Source organism: Ranitomeya imitator, chromosome 4 (genome assembly GCF_032444005.1).
Source record: "Ranitomeya imitator isolate aRanImi1 chromosome 4, aRanImi1.pri, whole genome shotgun sequence".
Classification (NCBI taxonomy): domain Eukaryota; kingdom Metazoa; phylum Chordata; class Amphibia; order Anura; family Dendrobatidae; genus Ranitomeya; species Ranitomeya imitator.
Genome location: NC_091285.1, coordinates 682,954,942 through 682,975,198, shown reverse-complemented (window position 1 = coordinate 682,975,198; position 20,257 = coordinate 682,954,942). Strand labels below are relative to the sequence as shown.

Genomic DNA, 20,257 nt, shown 5'->3' with positions numbered 1-20,257 from the left:
CGATGCCACCATTTTACCGTCACATGACGACCACACCCTGATCGCTAACAGCGACCATTCCCAGACAACAGCAAACAGAGGGCGACACATCTTATTTAGGCAGCCCCTGGTAGCATTACTCCTCTCTATGTAGCTCAGTGGTCACTACAATTCCCAGCATGCCCTGATTTATGAATGTCAGTCCTGTATATTACTGATTCAGAGGCGCTGCCACTAATAAGGAATAATGCCCTCACTTAAGATGGCGGAATCTGGCACAGATATCGTAGCAGCAGGATCCCGCCCTTCTCCAGAATGGCCGCGGCAGCAGTGCGGTACAAGCGTACGCTGTCGCCCCCTTACGGACACAGCTGTATAATCAGGCTAGTGACGTAATGACGCTGACGTATTACCCTTTTCAAACATTCGGCGGCGTCACCGAGGCGGCGGCTGAGGTATGTAAATGCCTATGCGCGATGCACTATGGGTAAAACGAGGTAGATGATAACACTTTACATGTATCACTATGAAATCAGACAGTTATGACGTAGGAGTCATGTGACCGCACTCCGCGCTTATGACAGAATAGTGCAGATATTATACAGTCAGTGAGACTCCGTGATGTGGATGGGAAGTGCGGGAAGTGCGGCCCCTGCCGGGCGCGGAGGGAAGTGTCGTCAGTGAGGTTAATCCTTACCTGTTCCTCCTCCGGGAGAAACAGACATGATGAATGGAGGAGGCTGAGTGTGTGATTACACCGACTCCATCCCGCCCGGACCGACAACTCGGGGCGGGGACATTCTGAGGCGATCACCGGGAGTTACACGGACAGATTGTGGCCGAGTCCCATGTTATTCCGCTGTGTGGCCGGGTTCTCACTTTTTTACCTCACGTTTTTCTTTGGTAGCCCATGTTATTGCATTTTATGGCCATTTTCTCTTTTTTACCTCACGTTTTTCTTTGGTAGCCCATGTTATTGCATTTTATGGCCATTTTCTCTTTTTTACCTCACGTTTTTCTTTGGTAGCCCATGTTATTGCATTTTATGGCCATTTTCTCTTTTTTACCTCACGTTTTTCTTTGGTAGCCCATATTATTGCACTTTGAATGACTTAACCCCTTAGTGACAGAGCCAATTTGGTACTTAATGACCGAGCCAATTTTTGCAATTCTGACCACTGTCACTTTATGAGGTTATAACTCTGGAACGCTTCAACGGATCCCGCTTATTCTGAGACTGTTTTTTCGTGACATATTGTACTTCATGTTAGTGGTAACATTTCTTCGATATTACTTGCGATTATTTATGAAAAAAACGGAAATATGGCGAAAATTTTTAAAATTTTGCAATTTTCAAACTTTGTATTTTTATGCCCTTAAATCAGAGAGATATGTCACGAAAAATAGTTAATAAATAACATTTCCCACATGTATACTTTACATCAGCACAATTTTGGAAACAAAATTTTTTTTTGTTAGGGAGTTATAAGGGTTAAAAGTTGACCAGCAATTTCTCATTTTTACAACACCATTTTTTTTAGGGACCACATCACATTTGAAGTCATTTTGAGGGGTCTATATGATAGAAAATAATGAAGTGTGACACCATTCTAAAAACTACACCCCTTAAGGTTCTCAAAACCACATTCAAGAAGTTTATTAACCCTTTACGTGCTTCACAGGAACTGAAACAATGTGGAAGGAAAAAATGAACATTTAACTTTTTTTTGCAAACATCTTAATTCAGAACCATTTTTTTTATTTTCTCAAATGTAAAAACAGAAATGTAACCATAAATTTTGTTATGCAATTTCTCCTGAATACGCCAATACCCCATATGTGGGGGTAAACCACTGTTTGGGTGCACCGCAGAGCTTGGAAGTGAAGGAGTGCCGTTTGACTTTTTCAATGCAGAATTGGCTAAAATTGAGATCGGACGCCATGTCGCGTTTAGAGAGCCCCTGATGTGCCTAAACAGGGAAACCCCCTACAAGTGACACCATTTTGGAAACTAGACCCCTTAAGGAACTTATCTAGATGTGTGGTGAGCACTTTGAACCCCCAAGTGCTTCACAGAAGTTTATAACGTAGAGCCGTGAAAATAAAAAATCGCTTTTGTTTACACAAAAATGATCTTTTCACCCACAAATTCTTATTTTCACAAGGGTAACAGGAGAAATTAGACCACAAAAGTTGTTGTGCGATTTCTCCTGAATACGTTGATACCCCATATGCGAGGGTAAACCACTGTTTGGGCGCACCGCAGAGCTTGGAAGTGAAGGAGCGCCGTTTTACTTTTTCAATGTAGAATTGGCTGGAATTGAGATTGGACGCCATGTCGCGTTTGGAGAGCCTCTGATGTGCCTAAACAGTGGAAACCCTCCACAAGTGACATCATTTTGGAAACTAGACCCCTTAAGGAACATATCTAGATGTGTGGTGAGCACTTTGAACCCCCATGTGCTTCACAGAAGTTTATAATGTAGAGCCGTGAAAAAAAAAAAATCGCATTTTTTCTACAAAAATGATCGTTTTGCCCACAAATTTTTATTTTCACAAGGGTAACAGGAGAAATTAGACCACAAAAGTTGTTGTGCAATTTCTCCTGAGTACGCTGATACCCAATATGTGGGGGTAAACCACTGTTAGGGCGCACCGCAGAGCTTGGAAGAGAAGGAGTGCCGTTTTACTTTTTCAATGTAGAATTGGCTGGAATTGAGATTGGACGCCATGTCGCGTTTGGAGAGCCCCTGATGTGCCTAAACAGTGGAAACCCTCCACAAGTGACACCATTTTGGAAACTAGACCCCTTAAGGAACTTATCTAGATGTGTGGCGAGCACTTTGAACCCCCATGTGCTTCACAGAAGTTTATAACGTAGAGCCGTGAAAAAAAAAAATTGCATTTTTTCTACAAAAATTATCTTTTTGCCCACAAATTTTTATTTTCACAAGGGTAACAGGAGAAATTAGACCACTAAAGTTGTTGTGCAATTTCTCCTGAGTACGTCGATACCCAATATGTGGGGGTAAACCACTGTTTGGGCGCACCGCAGAGCTTGGAAGAGAAAGAGTGCCGTTTTACTTTTTCAATGTAGAATTGGCTGGAATTGAGATCGGACGCCATGTCGCGTTTGGAGAGCCCCTGATGTGCCTAAACAGTAGAAATCCCCCACAAGTGACCCCATTTTGGAAACTAGACCCCCCATGGAACTTATCTAGGTGTGTGGTGAGAACCTTGAATGCCCAAGTGCTTCACAGAAGTTTATAATGCAGAGCCGTGAAAATAAAAAATATTTTTATTTTTCCACAAAAAAGATATTGTAGCCCCCAAGTTTTTATTTTCACAAGGGTAACAGGAGAAATTGGACTGCAATAGTTATTGTCCAATTTATCCCGAGTACGCTGATGCGCCATATGTGGGGGTAAACCACTGTTTGGGCACACGGCAGAGCTCAGAAGGGAAGGAGCGCCTTTTTGGAATGCAGACTTTGATAGAATGGTCTGTGGGCATTATGTTGCGATTGCAGAGCCCCTGATGTACCTAAACTGTAGTAACCCCCCACAAGTGACCCCATTTTGGAAACTAGACCCCCCAAGGAACTTATCTAGATGTGTGGTGAGAACTTTGAATGCCCAAGTGCTTCACAGAAGTTTAGAATGCAGAGTCGTGAAAATAAAAAATATTTTTTTTTCCACAAAAAAGATATTGTAGCCCCCAAGTTTTTATTTTCACAAGGGTAACAGGAGAAATTGGACTGCAATAGTTATTGTCCAATTTATCCCGAGTACGCTGATGCGCCATATGTGGGGGTAAACCACTGTTTGGGCACACGGCAGAGCTCGGAAGGGAAGGAGCGCCTTTTTGGAATGCAGACTTTGATAGAATGGTCTGTGGGCATTATGTTGCGATTGCAGAGCCCCTGATGTACCTAAACTGTAGTAACCCCCCACAAGTGACCCCATTTTGGAAACTAGACCCCCCCAAGGAACTTATCTAGATGTGTGGTGAGAACTTTGAATGCCCAAGTGCTTCACAGAAGTTTAGAATGCAGAGTCGTGAAAATAAAAAATATATTTTTTTTCCACAAAAAAGATATTGTAGCCCCCAAGTTTTTATTTTCACAAGGGTAACAAGAGAAATTGGACCCCAGAAGTTGTTGTCCAATTTATCCCGAGTACGCTGATGCCCCATATGTGGGGGTAACCCACTGTTTGGGCGCACGGCAGAGCTCAGAAGGGAGGGAGCACCATTTTACTTTTTGAGCGCAAAATTGGCTGTCGTGTTTGGAGACCCCCTGATGTACCTAAACAGTGGAAACCCCCCAATTCTAGCTCCAACCCTAACCCCAACACACCCCTAACCCTAATCCCAACCTGATCCATAATCCTAATCACTAACCCTAACCATAATCACAACCCTTACCCCAAAACAACCCTAATGTCAGCCCTAACCATAACCCTAATCAAAACCCTAAATCCAACACACCCCTAATCCTAATCTCAACCCTAACCTCAAACCTAACCCTAATCCCAATACACCCCTAATCACAACCCTAACCTTAACCCTAATCCCAAACCTAACCCTAATCCCAAGCGTAACCCTAATGCCAACCCTAACCCTAATACCAACCCTAATCCAAACCCTAACCCTAATCCCAGCTCTAACCCTAACTTTAGCCCCAACCATAGCCCTAACATTAGCCCCAACCCTAACCCTAGCCCTAAGGCTACTTTCACACTTGCGTCGTTTGGCATTCCGTCGCAATCCGTCGTTTTGGGCAAGAAACGGATCCTGCAAATGTGCCCGCAGGATGCGTTTTTTGCCCATAGACTTGTATTGCCGACGGATCGTGACGGATGGCCACACGTCGCGTCCGTCGTGCACTGGATCAGTTGTGTTTTGGCGGAGCGTCGGCACAAAAAAACGTTCAATGAAACTTTTTTTGTACGTCGCATCCGCCATTTCTGACCGCGCATGCGTGGCCGTAACTCCGCCCCCTCCTCCCCAGGACATAGATTGGGCAGCGGATGCTTTGAAAAACTACAGCTGCTGCCCACGTTGTGCACAATTTTCACAACGTGCGTCGGTATGTCGGGCCGACGCATTGCGACGGCTCCGTACCGACGTAAGTGTGAAAGAAGCCTAACCCTAAATTTAGCCCCAACCCTAACCCTAAATTTAGCCCCAACCCTAACCCTAAATTTAGCCCTAACCCTACCCCTAACCCTACCCCTAACCCTACCCCTAACCCTACCCCTACCCCTAACCCTACCCCTAACCCTAATTTTAGCCCCAACTGCTGTTCTCCTGCCGGCCGGCAGATGGAGACAGATGGCGGGCGCACTGGGCATGCGCCCGCCATTTTCTTCTGCCGGCGGCCAGGAGGAGCAGCAAGAGGATCCAGGGACCTAGGTGAGTATGCTAGGGTCCCCAAATCCCCCTATTTCTCTGTCCTCTGATGTGCGATCACATCAGAGGACAGAGAATTACACTTTACTTTTTTTTTTTTTTTTGCGGTCGCCGGTAAACAGTTAATTACCGGCGATCGCAAAACAGGGGTCGGTAATACCGACCCCGATCATGCTCTTTGGGGTCTCGGCTACCCCCGGCAGCCGAGACCCCAAAGATTCTCCCGGTGCCGGCCGGCGGGCGCACTGCGCATGCGTCCGCCATTTTGAAGATGGCGGCGCCCACCGGGAGACACGAGGAGCATCGGGGGAGCTAGGTGAGTATTGGGGGGCCACCTGGGACCCCTTTTCTCTGTCCTCCGATGTGCGATCACATCGGAGGACAGAGAAATTAAAAAGAGATCGCGTTTTTTTTTTTGCGATCGCCGGTAAACGGTTAATTACCGGCGATCGCAAATGCGGGGAGGGTTAAAACCCCCCCGAATCATGTTCTCTGGGGTCTTGGCTACCCCCGGCAGCCGAGACCCCGGAGAAAATCGGCCTCTAGGGGGCGCTATGTACTTTTTCCACAGCGCCGTTAATTAACGGCGCTGTGGTTTAAGTACCCTTAGTGGCCGCCGTTAAAAGGCGTATCGGCGGTCGCTAAGGGGTTAATAAACTCGTTGATCTCTTGAGTTGAGGAACATAAACTGTGATTTGTCTTTCAGCAATGGTCTGCATTCTTTCAGGTGGCACCATGTAATAGCACATTTCTGATGATATTAGTTGATGCCCAATGGTTTACAATAAACCCACAGAGGTCGGCTGTCAGTAGGTCTGGTATGAAGACATTGCGGTACACAGGACAGCCCCTTTAACAGCACGTGATGAGGTAAGTTTGTGAACTTTACAGGAATTGTCCCATAAATAACAAGTGGCACCAATACACAGGAAAGATAATAACATCTATTTTCCCTAGTGGTCCATCTGCTGAGGATCCCCCTCCAATCTTGACAATAGGGGCTCAAGGTGGAGCTGTAGTGAGCATGTGCGTCCACCACTCCTGTAGTTAGTGATTGGGGCAATGGCCGCACATGCTCAGTACGGCTTCATTCATGCCGATATGACATTACCTACTGGAATGGGAGTATCCTTCTAAGGCTTAAAGTAAGATGGATGATCTTAAAGGGGTTAAATGCCAATTCCCTTATAGCTAGTAGCAAATTGATTTGTAATCAACCAAATCCATGTATACCAAAAATTTTGATGCATTCAACATTTTCATGATTGGTTTTGCCCGAATTCAGCCAGCCTCCAAATTGCTGGATTCCTTTATAGAACGGGAAGTGATTAAAATCGACACATTTTACCCTCCTGTCCTTTGACCTCACCTGACTCCACTCCCCAATCCTCAGCATGGGTGTTTGTTTCTTGCACTGTGGTCATGTGGTCAGTGACACACATCATTGACGTCAAGTGACTACGTGGACCTTGGGACCAGAAGAACGTCGGGATCTGAGATGTCAATGGTGTGCCTTGCCAAGTGACTGTGTGGACCTTGGGACCAGTAGAACTACACGGGATCTGAGATGTCAATTCTGTGCATTGCTAAGTGACTGTGTGGACCTCAGAGCCAGAAGAACTACCAGGGGGAGGAGACGATAATGACGTGCGATGTCCCCAAAGGTAACTGCGTGGAACTTAGCACAAAATGACGGGAGTAGACATGTCAATAAAGTGCGTTGCCAAGTGATTGTGGGGAGCTCAGAGCCACCAGAATAACCAGTGGTCGGAGATGTTAATGACTTGTGTGACCCCCAAGTGACTACGTGGACTTTAGCGCCAGAACGAGCGGGAAGTGGCTATATCAATGACATACATCTCCCCCAAGTGACTGCTTGGACCTCGGTGCCAGAAGAACGACTGTGGAGAGGAGACGTCAATGATGTGTGTCGCACCCAAGTGTCTCTTTAAACCTCGGTGCCAGAAGAACATTCCTGGAGTGGAGAAATTAATGACGTTTGTCACCCTCAAGTGACTGCATGGACCTCAGCACAAGAAGAATGACCAGAGAGCAGAGGCATTAATGATGTTCGTTGCCCCCAGTTGACTGCATGAACATCAGACCCAGAAAAACAACCAAAGAGCTGAGATATCAATGATGTTTGTCAGCCCAAAGTGTCTGCATTGTCTTCAGACCCAGAATAACGACCGCTGAGTGAAGACGTCAATGACCTACGTCACCTCCAAGTGACTGCGTGGACCTCAGAGCCAGAAGAATGACTGCTGAGTGGAGACGTCAATGCCGTACGTCATTCCCAAGTGACTGTATGGACCTCAGAGTTGAGTGGAGCTGAGTGAAGATGTCAATGCCATATGTCATCTCCAGGTGACTGTATGGACCTTAGAGGCAGAAGAACGACCACTGAGTGGAGATATCAATGCTGTCCATCATCCCCAAGTGACTATGCGTACCTCAGAGCCAGAAGAACGACCGCTGAGTGGAGATGTTAATACCGTACATCATTCCCAAGTGACTGTGTGGAACTCAGAGTTGAGTGGAGCTGAGTGAAGATGTCAATGCCATATGTCATCTCCAGGTGACTGTATGGACCTCAGAGCCAGAAGAACATCCGCTGAGTGGAAATATCAATGCCGTACATAATTCCCAAGTAACTGCGTGGACCTCAGAGTCAGAATAACGACCGCTGAGTGGAGACGTGAATGCAGTACGTCATCTCCAAGTGATTGTGTGGACCTCAGAGCCAGAAGAATGACCGCTGAGTGAAGATGTTAATGCCTTACGTCATCCCCAAGTGGCTGCGTGGACCTCAGAGCCAGAAGAACGACCGCTGAGTGAAGATGTTAATGCCTTACGTCATCCCCAAGTGGCTGCGTGGACCTCGGAGCCAGGAGAATGACCGCTGAGTGGAAATGTCAATGCCGTACAACATTCCCAAGTGACTGTGTGGACCTCAGAGCCAGGAGAACAACCACTGAGTGGAGACATCAATGTCGTACGTCATCTTCAAGTGACTGTGTGGACCTCAGAGCCAGAAGAACGACTAGGACTGTAGACATCGGTTATGTTCTTCGCCCCTAACTGACCTTGTGGACCTCAGCATCAGAAGAATGCCTGGCAACTGGAGGCGGCGTATTGCGTCAGGTGAGGGCCTAGAACAGATGTAGTGTGGATATTTTAGTATTCTAACCCAAAGGTATATACATTTGTGGTGTCCTGATGAAGGAGTCACAGTGCTCCGAAACACGTTGAATTAAACCACAATTTCATTTTAATCATCCCTTTGGACTTGTATACTTCAAGTTGCGCGGAGACAATTCACTTTCTCCACTTTTTTGCTTTGGTTGGTTACGAGGAAGACCGGTGGATCTGCAGCAGCCGACATCTCTATGAGCCTGTGTATGGGATCTATCTATCGGAATTAAACTCTTAATATTCAGATCAGACCCTATTGCGCCATTGTCCTTCCAGCAGTTTAAGATGGATCGGGATTCTGTCAGCAGAATACAGGCTGCCATCAGGGCCGGCCCCAGGTTTTTGAGGGCCCCGGGGGAAAGAGTCTTAGTGGGCCCCCCCTTTAACACATACCACGATTCATGATCGCATATAACACAGCCATGTAGTATATAACACAGCCCACGTAGTATATAGCACAGCCACGTAGCATATATCACAGCCATGTAGTATATAACAGCCCACATAGCATATAACACAGCCACATGGTATATAGTACAGCCCATCTAGAATATAACAGCACATATAGTATATAGCACAGCCAGATAGTATATAACACGTCCCACATAGTTTATAGAACAGGCATGTAGTAGATAGGACAGCCCACGTAGCATATAACAGCCAATATAGTATACAGCACAGCCACATATTATATAACACAGCCCATGTAGTATATAGAACAGCCATGTAGTATATAGCACAGCCCACGTAGCATATAACAGCCCACGTAATATATAACACGGCACACCTAGTATATAGCACAGCCATGTAGTATATAGAACAGCCATGTAGTATATAGAACAGACATGTGGTATACAGCACAGCTCCCCTCCCCCTAAGAATGGCCCCATAGTCCAGGACCAGTACTCACTGTTATAGTTACAAAAAAAAAAACACTCCTCACCTCTCAACGTTCCCGCGCCGCGCTGCTCCCTCCCTGCTCCGGTCTCGGCGGCTGCCGCTGCACTGCCTGACACACAGCGAGTGCGCGATGATGTCATCACACACCTGCAGTGTCAGAGTGGGGAATGATGGGAGAGGGAGCATCAGGTGACACTCTCTCCTCCATCATTTGTGTTGAACTTTACCAGCAGACGCCGATAAAGTTCAAAGCGGTGGCGGGTGGAGTTGGCGCTTACGACAGGCGGCCCCCCTGCCTCACAGAGGCCCCATAGCAGCTGCGTGATGTGCCACTAGCTGAGGACTCCCGGGGGATTGGGAGCCCTAGGCACTGGAGGCTTGCCCCTAACACCGGCCCTGAATGGGTCCCCCTGTCTCACCAGGGCCCCGCAACTTGCCCGGATACGCCGGATGCTGACGCCGGCCCTGGCTGCCATGTTGTCTGCTGAACACCTCAGCCCCCTGACCGGACCCCGCTGGTCATTTTTATTTGCCCCCTCCATCTTAGGCAGGGACTGAGAGACACATAGGAAGAGAATGACCGAAAGAGACATCCAATCAGGGAGCTGCTTTCATTCTCAGAAGGGCATCTGAGGCACGAGAGATGGAATCTGATTGGTTGCTCTGGAGTTCTCCATCTCTAGCAGCTTAAACGATGCCACCATTTTACAGTCACATGACGACCACACCCTGATCGCTAACAGCGACCATTCCCAGACAACAGCAAACAGAGGGCGACACATCTTATTTAGGGGTAGCATTACTCCTCTCTATGTAGCTCAGTGGTCACTACAATTCCCAGCATGCCCTGATTTATGTATGTCAGTCCTATATATTACTGGTTCAGAGGCGCTGCCACTAATAAGGAATAATGCCCTCACTTAAGATGGCGGAATCTGGCACAGATATCGTAGCAGCAGGATCCCGCCCTTCTCCAGAATGGCCGCGGCAGCAGTGCGGTACAAGCGTACGCTGTCGCCCCCTTGCGGACGCAGCTGTATAATCAGGCTAGTGACGTAATGACGCTGACGTATTGTCCTTTTCTAACATTCGGCGGCGTCACCGAGGCGGCGGCTGAGGTATTTAAATCTCTATTCGCGGTGCAGTATGGGTAAAACGAGGCAGATGATAACACTTTACATGTATCACTATGAAATCAGACAGTTATGACGTAGGAGTCATGTGACCGCACCCCGCGCTTATGACAGAATAGTGCAGACATTATACAATCAGTGAGACTCCGTGATGTGGATGGGAAGTGCGGGAAGTGCGGCCCCTGCCGGGAGCGGAGGGAAGTGTCGTCAGTGAGGTTAATCCTTACCTGTTCCTCCTCCGGGAGAAACAGACATGATGAATGGAGGAGGCTGAGTGTGTGATTACACCGACTCCGCCCCGCCCGGACCGACAACTCGGGGCGGGACATAATGAGGCGATCACCGGGAGTTACACGGACAGATTGTGGCCGCTCCGGCGTCATTATTACTGTGGCTGAGTCCCGCGTTATTCCGCTGTGTGGCCGGGTTCTCACTTTTTTACCTCACGTTTTTCCTTGGTAGCCCATGTTATTGCATTTTATGGCCATTTTCTCTTTTTTACCTCACGTTTTTCTTTGGTAGCCCATGTTATTGCATTTTATAGCCATTTTCTCTTTTTTACCTCACGTTTTTCTTTTATAGCCCATGTTATTGCATTTTATGGCCATTTTCTCTTTTTTACCTCACGTTTTTCTTTTATAGCCCATGTTATTGCACTTTATGGCCATTTTCTCTTTTTTACCTCACGTTTTTCTTTTATAGCCCATGTTATTGCACTTTATGGCCATTTTCTCTTTTTTACCTCACGTTTTTCTTTTATAGCCCATGTTATTGCACTTTATGGCCATTTTCTCTTTTTTACCTCACGTTTTTCTTTGGTAGCCCATGTTATTGCATTTTATAGCCATTTTCTCTTTTTTACCTCACGTTTTTCTTTTATAGCCCATGTTATTGCATTTTATGGCCATTTTCTCTTTTTTACCTCACGTTTTTCTTTTATAGCCCATGTTATTGCACTTTATGGCCATTTTCTCTTTTTTACCTCACGTTTTTCTTTTATAGCCCATGTTATTGCACTTTATGGCCATTTTCTCTTTTTTACCTCACGTTTTTCTTTTATAGCCCATGTTATTGCACTTTGTGGCCATTTTCTCATTTTTACCTCACGTTTTTCTTTTATAGCCCATGTTATTGCATTTTATGGCCATTTTCTCTTTTTTACCTCACGTTTTTCTTTTATAGCCCATGTTATTGCATTTATGGCCATTTTCTCTTTTTTACCTCACGTTTTTCTTTTATAGCCCATGTTATTGCATTTATGGCCATTTTCTCTTTTTTACTTCACGTTTTTCTTTTATAGCCCATGTTATTGCACTTTATGGCCATTTTCTCTTTTTTACCTCACGTTTTTCTTTGGTAGCCCATGTTATTGCATTTTATAGCCATTTTCTCTTTTTTACCTCACATTTTTCTTTGGTAGCCCATGTTATTGCATTTTATAGCCATTTTCTCTTTTTTACCTCACATTTTTCTTTGGTAGCCCATGTTATTGCACTTTATGGTTGATTTCTCACGTTTTTCTTCGGTAGCCCATGTTATTGCACTTTATGGTCGATTTCTCACGTTTTTCTTTGTGGCCCATGTTATTATATGTGGGCGCTCACTCACTTTTTTTCCTTGGTAGCCCATGTTATTGCCCTTGGTGGGCGTTTTCTCTTTTTCCTCATTCACCATTTTTCGGCTGCGGCCCATATTATTGCTCTTGTGGTGTTTACCTCTAGCCTTTTTACCTCACGTTTCATCATTTTTAATCGGTAGTCCATATAATTGCTATTACTATTATTGCTGCAGTCTTGCAGCGCTGGGGTCCTGGGTTCATATCCCACCAAGGATCTGCGAAGAGTTTGTATGTTCTCCCCGTGTTTTGTGGGTTTCTTCGGAGTTCTCCGGTTTCCTCCCACATCCCAAAGACATACTGATAGGGATTCTGGATTGTGAGCCCCAATGGGGACAGCGATGATCATGTCTGTAAAGTGCTGTGGAATTAATGGTGCTATATACGTGAGTAAAATGAATAACTTTTTTTTTTAACCCATTTTGTCGGTCACATGCGTGCTGATAATCTAGTCAATGAAGAAAAAAAATACCAGCTGGCCGGTTAGCTCAGTTGGTTAGAGCGTGGTGCTAATAACGCCAAGGTCGCGGGTTCGATCCCCGTACGGGCCAGTCATTTTTTTTTTCATTCTGTAGTAATTATTTTTATTATTAACTGGTTATTTTCATATTTTTTTTTATCACACGTACAGTTTTAACCCCTTAACAACTACCAATATACATTTTCATGGCGTTCATTAATCAGTTTAGTCCTGAGTAGATACATATACAAAAAACAAAGCTATGGGCTGCTGCTAAGGTTAGGTTCCCGAACCGTCAATATAATTAAAGTAAACCTAGCACTCAGCTTAAAAGTATATACATTATGAAACACTTGATCTATGCATCATATGTAGGTAATTCTAGAAAAGCAGATAATCATAGCACAACGTCGCACAATCTTATACAGGAGCGGACGAGTAATCACAGTCAGTGAGACAATACGGTCCGTATATTACGGCCGTAATACGCTGAAAAGTCCCCAAAATAGTGGTCCGTATCTCCTCCACAGGCAGGGTGTTTCAGCGTTTTTTGCGCATGGCATACTCCGTATGTAATCCGTATGGCATCCGTACTGCGTGTTTTTCTCGCATGCTTGCAAAACCGACATACGGCTATACAAGGGATCCATGTGTAAAAAACAACAAAAAAAAAACAACATATATACTGTGTATATATATATATATATATATATATAATGTCAGTAGACACATATATGTATATATATTATTACTTCATACAGCGCTAGATAGCTTTAAAGCCGGTAATTCAATTGCCGGCTTTTGCTATCTCCTTCCTAAACCCGACATATGAGACATGGTTTACATACAGTAAACCATCTCATATCCCCATTTTTTTTGCATATTCCACACTACTAATGTTAGTAGTGTGTATATGCAAAATTTGGCCATTCTAGCTATTAAATTAAAGGGTTAAATGGTGGAAAAAATTGGCGTGGGCTCCCGCGCAATTTTCTCCGCCAGAGTAGTAAAGCCAGTGACTGAGGGCAGATATTAATAGCCTGGAGAGGGTCCATGGTTATTGGCCCCCCCCCCCCCTGGCTAAAAACATCTGCCCCCAGCCACCCCAGAAAAGGCACATCTGGAAGATGCGCCTATTCTGGCACTTGGCCACTCTCTTCCCATTCCCGTGTAGCGGTGGGATATGGGGTAATGAAGGGTTAATGCCACCTTGCTATTGTAAGGTGACATTAAGCCAGATTAATAATGGAGAGGCGTCAATTATGACACCTATCCATTATTAATCCAATACTAGTAAAGGGTTAAAAAAAACACAAACACATTATTAAAAATTATTTTAATGAAATAAAAACAAAGGTTGTTGTAATAATTTATTCTTCGCTCAATCCTTCTGAAGACCCTCGCTCCGTAACAAATAAAAAATAATAAACCAACAATATACATACCTTCTGAAGATCTGTAACGTCCCACGATGTAAATCCATCTGAAGGGGTTAAAATATTTTGCAGCCATGAGGTCTGTAAGGCTACGTTCACATTTGCGTTGTGCGCCGCTGCGTCGGCGACGCAACGCACAACGCAAATAAAAACGCACCAAATTTCACACAAAAACGCTGCGTTTTGCGACGCATGCGTCGTTTTTGCCGAAATTTGGACACAAGAAAAATGCAACTTGTTGCGTTTTCTTAGCCCGACGCTTGCGGCAAAAAAAACGCATGCGTCGCACAACGCAGCACACAAAAACGCATGCGTCCCCCATGTTAAATATAGGGACGCATGACGCATGCGTCGCCGCTGCGTCGCCCGACGCAAACACGCATAACGCTGAATGTAGCCTTAATGCAGCGGTGCTCCTGACTGTAAAACCCCGGAGAATGAAGGTAAAGTAGGTCAATGACCTATATTTACCTTCATTTGCGGTGAGGCGCCCTCTGCTGGCTGTTCCTGGAGCGTGGGAACTTTCCTAGAAAGCTCCCAGGCTCAAGTTCATATGAGGACACCCAGGAGAGGGTCATAGATGACCCAGTTGTTGACCCTGATTGGCAGCCATTGGGGGAACAGGGTGCAGGCGGCAGTAGCTCTGAAGCAGGAGGAGGAGGAGCCGCAGAAGGCATCAACATCGCAACAGGTTCCATCTGCCAGGCCCGTATCTGGCCAAAAACGCATTGCAAAACCAGTTGTAGGACAGCGTGGACATCCGGTTAAAGAAGCTCAGTCTGCAATGCCTGAAAAGGTATCCGATAGTAGAAAGAGTGCAGTCTGGTATTTTTTTAAACAACATCCAAATGATCAGCGCAAAGTCATCTGTCAAAAATGTTCAACTACCTTAAGCAGAGGTCAGAATCTTAAAAGTCTAAATACAAGTTGCATGCGTAGACATTTAACCACCATGCATTTGCAAGCCTGGACTCAGTACCAAACATCCCTTAAGGTTGTAGCACCCTCGGCCAATGAAGCTAGTCAGCAACGCTACATCCATTCCCTCACTGTAAGCCCACCATTTCCCGCACCACCTGCAGCAAATGTGCATATTTCGTCGCCAGGCCAAAGCAGTCAGGGAATCACCAGTTTCGTAGTAGGAAACACTGCATGTAGGGCATCAGCAAGAATACCATCTCCAACCCTCTCTCAGTCTGCCATGTCCACCGGCACCCCCGCTAGTTCCACGATCTGCAGTCTCCAGTAAAGCTCACCCTACATGAGGCTCTCGTTAGGAAAAGGAAGTACTCATCCTCGCATCCGCGTACACAGGATTTGAACGCCCACATTGCTAGACTAATCTCATTAGAGATGATGCCCTACCGGTTAGTTGAAAGCGAAGCTTTCAAAGCCCTGATGGACTATGCAGAACCACGCTACGAGCTACCCAGTCGACACTTCTTTTCGAGAAAAGCCATCCCAGCCCTACACTAGCATGTAAAAGACCGCATCGTCCATGCACTCAGGCAATCTGTGAGTACAAAGGTGCACCTGACAACAGATGCATGGACCAGTAGGCATGGCCAGGGACGTTACGTGTCCATCATGGCTCACTGGGTTAATGTGGTGGATGCAGGGGACAGCAATATTGGGACAGTTCTGCCTAGCCCACGGTCTAGGAAACAGTTGGCTGTAGGCGTTCGCCCCCCCTCCTCCTCCTCGTCCTCCTGCGGAAGCGAGAGCTCGTCCACAGACCGCAGTCGCACGAGCTCTCCATCCACAGCTGCCACTGTTGCATACGAGGTGTCCCATTATGGGACACCTAGTGGCAAGCGTCAGCAGGCTGTATTGGCAATGAAGTGTTTGGGCGACAACAGACACACCGCAGAAGTTCTGTCCGAGTTCTTGCAGAAAGAAACTCAGTCATGGCTGGGCACTGTACATCTTGAGGCAGGCAAGGTAGTGAGTGATAACTGTTATGACCTGGTGGTTAGGAGCACCCGGTACGACCTGATAGTTAAACTCACACAGGACAAGCTCTGGGATGTGGGAGCTCTGCTGACCGCAACCCCTAATCCTATCACACAACTAGAAATAGCCGTGGAGCGTTCCTGACTCTCCCTAGACGCCTCTTGACAGCCTAAGAGCTAGCTAGCCCTAGAGATAGAAAATAAAGCCTACCTTGCCTCAGAGAAATTCCCCAAAGGAAAAGGCAGCCCCCCACATATATTGACTGTGAGTAAAGATGAAAGTCCCAAACGCAGAAATGAAACAGGTTTCAGCAAAGGGAGGCCAGACTTACTAAACAGACAGAGGATAGGAAAGGTATGTTTGCGGTCAGCACAAAAAACTACAAAAGACCACGCAGAGTGTGCAAAAAGACCTCCGCACCGACTAACGGCATCCCAGAGCTTCCAGCTAGCAAGACAAAAACATGAGAATCAGCTGGACAAGGAAACAATGAACAAATAATAACTATCAGGAACTTAGCTTCTGCTGGAGAAGACAGGTCACCAGAAAGATCCAAGAGCGAACTGAACCAATGCAGGAACATTGACAGCTAGCATGGAGTAACGATCTGAGTGGAGTTAAATAGAGCAGCCAACCAAAGGATAAACCATGTCACCTGTGTAAGGAACCTCAGAAGCAGCAGCTTCACTCACAGCCACCAGAGAGAGTCCATGGACAGAACTCGCCAAAGTACCATTCACGACCACAGGAGGGAGTTCGACAACAGAATTCACAACAGATAACGGAAGGAATTTTATGGCTGCCATAGCCCTTTCACAACTGAAACACATTCCTTGCCTGGCTCACACCTTAAACCTGGTGGTGCAGTGCTTCCTGAAAAGTTATCCGGGGTTACCCGATCTGCTCCTCCAAGTGCGCAGACTTTGCTCGCATATCCGCCATTCGCCCGTGCACTCCAGCCGTATGCAGAACCATCAGCGGTCTTTGAACCTTCCCCAGCATCGCCTAATCATCGACATTGCAACAAGGTGGAACTCCACACTGCACATGCTTCAGAGACTGTGCGAACAGAGGCGTGCTGTTATGTATTTGTGGGAGGATACACATACACGGGCAGGCAGTAGGATGGCAGACATGGAGTTGTCAGGTGTGCAGTTGTCGAAGCTACAAGACCTGTGTCAAGTCCTTCAGTGTTTTGAGGAATGCACACGGCTGGTTAGTGCAGACAATGCCATAATAAGCATGAGCATCCCCCTAATGCGTCTGCTGATGCAAAGTTTGACGCACATAAAGGAGCAGGCGTCTGCAGCCGAGGAAGAGGGAAGCCTTGATGACAGTCAGCCATTGTCTGGTCAGGGCAGTCTACAGGATGAGGTAGCAGGCGAAGAGGAGGAGGACGAGGGGGATGATGGGGATGAGTATTTTTTGAATAAGGAAGCTTCTCCGGGGCAAATAGCAACTGGTGGCGTTGCAAGGCCGGGTTCAGGTTTTTTTTAGGGAGACAAGTGACGTAGATTTGCCTGAAACTGCCCCTCAACCCAGCACAAGATTTGACAACTGGAACTTTGGCCCACATGGCGGATTATGCCTTAAATATCCTCAAAAGGGACCCACGCATTATTAAAATGATGACCGATGATGATTACTGGTTGGCCTGCCTTCTTGATCCTCGCTATAAAGGCAAATTGCAAAATATCATGCCACATGAGAACTTCGAACAAATATTAGCAACCAAACAAGCAAATCTTGTAGACCGTTTGATTCAGGCAATCCCAGCACACAGCGCCGGTGATGGTTCTCACACGAGCTGCAGGGGGCAACAGGGCAGAGGTGTTAGAGGTGCACAAATCAGAAGTGGCGTTAGACAGAGGGGTTTTCTGACCAGGTTGTGGAGTGATTTTGCTATGACCGCAGACAGGACAGGTACTGCAGCATCAATTCAAAGTGACGGGAGACAACATTTGTCCAGTATGGTTACTAACTATTTTTCATCCCTTATCGATGTTCTCCCTCAACCGTCATTCCCATTTGATTACTGGGCATCCAAATTAGACACCTGGCCAGAATTGGCAGAATATGCATTGCATGAGCTTGCTTGCCCAGCAGCTAGTGTGCTATCAGAAAGAGTATTCAGTGCTGCTGGTTCAATATTAACCGAAAAAAGGACTCTTCTGGCTACCCAAAATGTTGATGATCTAACCTTCATTAAAATGAACCACAACTGGATTTCGAATTCTTTTGCCCCACCTTTCCCGGCTGACACCTAGCTTTCCAATGAAAAGGTCTTGCTTGTGGACTGGTCTGACTGAGTTTTCCAATCTCGTAATTTGCAGCAGGTGTTTGTCCAGCATACGACATGTTTACACCTCCCTAAATGGCCAAACTCCCCCCACGGGGCCGTGGTCTCGCCACTTGGCGCAAGCACCCGTGAGAGTGCCGTTTGTCTGAAGAGGTGGGTGTGCACGCTTTTGGTCGACGGCACTGCCACTGGGTCTCTCATAGTACAATAAAGTGTCTCTGGCGGTGGTGGCGCGCAACCAATGTCAGACACACCGTTGTAACATGAGGGGCCCTGGGCCTGTACCGCCGGCCACAAGACAGTTCCCCCCCAGCTCAAACAGTGCTCTACGATTTGCAAAATTATCTCTCACAGCTCCACCAATGTTTAGTCTATGCGCTGACATCCTTCAATGCCTGGCACTGACAATACCAATGTGTTGACATGTATGATGCTACTTAAAATAGTCAGGGGCAGTGTCCTATATTTACACCAGTAAATACTTTGCGCCAAATTACTAGGTCTGAAACTCAGCAGAGGAGCCCACCCCTGTACCTAGGTATTCCACCCTTTTGTTTTTTGGTTTTGTTGTATTGCAAGACGTTAACATCTATTTATTTTTTGGGAGTACTAACTGTCAGACACTCATTACAATCGGCCTCCGCTGACAACACCAATGCTGCCTGTGTACCCCTGGAACCTATTTTAAAGTGCCTACAGCCTACTTTTGTTATGTTAGGCCTACAAAGCCTGTCTGCGGTCCCTCCTTCCAATAGTCCTCCACTGACCACACCACTGCTGCCCGTGTACCCCTGGAACCTATTATAAAGTGCCTACAGCCTACTTTTGTTATGTTAGGCCTACTAAGCCTGTATGCGGTCCCTCCTTCCAATAGTCCTCCACTGACCACACCACTGCTGCCCGTGTACCCCTGGAACCTATTTAAAGTGCCTACAGCCTACTTTTGTCATGTTAGCATACAACAAAAGAGAAAATGGAGTTCAGGTCCATAGATAAATGTATTTTATTTCACAAATAACAGCCATAATACAAAACATACATAAATAAAGGTGTTCTCAAGTAATACCTTATATAAATAATTACAAGGAAGATGAAGGATAGCTAAAGATGGAAAACAGACACCTGAATGGGTTAACCTAATGCCCAGTTATTAACATTTAAAGTGCACAAAGTGTGAGGTTCTCATATGTAAATCTAACAAACTGATGTTAAGTAATGAAAATGGTGTCAGCCCTGCGCACAGACTGAGTAACCAAAAATGAGATCAGTAATGAACCAGTCAGATATAAGGAACCGCTATAGTCAATCAAAAGTGATCCTTACCCAAATAGGAGGCAACTAGGATAACCCACCAGGTGGCCCCAACACGCGTTTCGCGTTAGCTTCGTCAGGGGGCGATGCTGCTAAATGTCCGGAATATGCCTTATATAGTGCACCACACTAATGAAACCCCGTTCCACCTGTTGTGGCGCATGTCGCCGCTCGCCCGACCGGAAGTTGCATTGCCGGCGGCATCCAAGATGGCGCCGCGGCCAGTTCCGTCACTATGACGTCACTGAACCGCGCGCATCGTCAAACGGCGCCGCCCACAATGCTCCGGACCAAGACATCAACAGACATGCGCACAGTGGATCTGTGCTCAATATGGGAGGTGATGTACTAAAAACGGGGGGGGGTTTGGGGGCGGAGAGAACAGCTAGGTGAACTCCGGAGCCAAATTAGCCCCAGTTAGAAGGAAAAGGTCAGAAACAGTAACACTTGAGCGGGCATACATTTCACAGTGTGACCAATGGGTGTACAATAAAGTGCGCTGAATGCATATAAAAGGGTCTCCTTATAACAAGACACGCCTATATGTTATACAAAATTGGCAAG

The 20,257-nt window shown here is 46.3% G+C and overlaps 3 non-coding genes across 3 annotated transcripts; all 3 read left to right on the top strand.

Annotated features, from left to right (window-relative positions):
- The first annotated feature begins 653 nt into the window (after positions 1-653).
- On the top strand, positions 654-785 carry LOC138677739 (U8 small nucleolar RNA). Its single transcript, XR_011321133.1, has one exon. It is a non-coding gene; the product is annotated as a U8 small nucleolar RNA (small nucleolar RNA).
- Positions 786-10,823: 10,038 nt separating this feature from the next.
- On the top strand, positions 10,824-10,954 carry LOC138677742 (U8 small nucleolar RNA). The gene has a single exon (XR_011321136.1). It is a non-coding gene; the product is annotated as a U8 small nucleolar RNA (small nucleolar RNA).
- A 1,757-nt stretch (positions 10,955-12,711) lies between these two features.
- On the top strand, positions 12,712-12,785 carry TRNAI-AAU (transfer RNA isoleucine (anticodon AAU)). Its single transcript has one exon. It is a non-coding gene; the product is annotated as a tRNA-Ile (tRNA).
- The last annotated feature ends 7,472 nt before the right edge of the window (positions 12,786-20,257 follow it).